This window comes from Octopus bimaculoides, chromosome 23 (assembly GCF_001194135.2).
Source record: "Octopus bimaculoides isolate UCB-OBI-ISO-001 chromosome 23, ASM119413v2, whole genome shotgun sequence".
In the NCBI taxonomy this organism is placed as follows: domain Eukaryota; kingdom Metazoa; phylum Mollusca; class Cephalopoda; order Octopoda; family Octopodidae; genus Octopus; species Octopus bimaculoides.
In genome coordinates this window covers 30,380,507-30,380,989 of record NC_069003.1, presented here as the reverse complement: position 1 = coordinate 30,380,989, position 483 = coordinate 30,380,507, and positions in this window count along the sequence as shown.

Here is a 483-nt window from a genome sequence, read left to right as displayed (position 1 = left end):
TTTTTTTTTTTTGGTTTTCAGATCAATAATAAAAATTGTATGTATATATTTGGGTGTGTGTGAGTGTGAATGGAAGTATATGCGTGTATGTATGTATATGTGGGACCTTGGAAAGTAACAAAGAATAGGGATAAAGGTTTTGATCTTCGAAAATATCCCCAATATATACGCGCAAACACGTATGTATAACGTGCTGTAAGCGCAAATATATAAATTATAATCCAAATACTTGAGAAGAAGGCAATCTTAACACAGATATATATGTGTATATTTAAACCATTTTGTGTGTGTGTGTGTGTGTTTAGGGCTTATAATAAAAGATGGTTAATAAATAATAGTAATAATAATTAATAATGAACAGAACGAATATAATTATAATATATAACTGTCTCTAACCTGGCCGTGCCCGATCAGAAGGAAAGAAGAAAAAAAAAACAGCTTTATATATATAATCCTTTATATTATATAAATAAAGGGTTTCTT